Source organism: Penaeus monodon, chromosome 27, assembly GCF_015228065.2.
Source record: "Penaeus monodon isolate SGIC_2016 chromosome 27, NSTDA_Pmon_1, whole genome shotgun sequence".
NCBI lineage: Eukaryota > Metazoa > Arthropoda > Malacostraca > Decapoda > Penaeidae > Penaeus > Penaeus monodon.
Window position 1 is genome coordinate 18,589,966 of NC_051412.1, and position 566 is coordinate 18,590,531.

Genomic DNA, 566 nt, shown 5'->3' on the forward strand with positions numbered 1-566 from the left:
TAGCACTTTATTATAATTAAGCCCTTTACATAATATGGCTCCTCACGGTGGAATGCACGCTTATCGACCTTATCAGGGACAGGACTGAAACATTAGAACACCCTGTTTAACCTGGTTTAAAAAAAAAGGAAGAATGAATTACCAGTGGATATTGCAAAAGTATCACGTCCTCGGACTATGATAAAAAATTTTTGTACGTATCCAATCCGTACACCCCCTTAAAAACAAATTCATATTTTTGTGGTTTTTTTAATTTATGTTATTTTTTAATACAGACGTAAGCTCTATATCAAGTGCTAGAGGGCGGTTTCAGGAATATTATGCACATAGGGCAGCGGCATGTCCCCCCTGAAACTTTGATTGGAGCAGTGAGACAGTCATCCCCCCAGCTTCCGGGTCAGTCTCGGCAAAATAATTTAAAATCGAAATAACTTTTTCACAATCATATTACACAAATGGATTTTTTCTCAGTTAACAATCCCTAATCAACACAATAACTTTAAATGTTTCACTTGCCTTTGAAAATCATTTGAAATATTACAGGGGTGTAAAAGAATTATCCAGTA

General features: G+C 35.9%; 1 pseudogene; it reads right to left on the reverse strand.

Moving 5' to 3' along the window:
* LOC119590436 overlaps window positions 1-566 on the reverse strand; it is a 3,237-nt pseudogene that overhangs the window by 2,504 nt on the left and 167 nt on the right.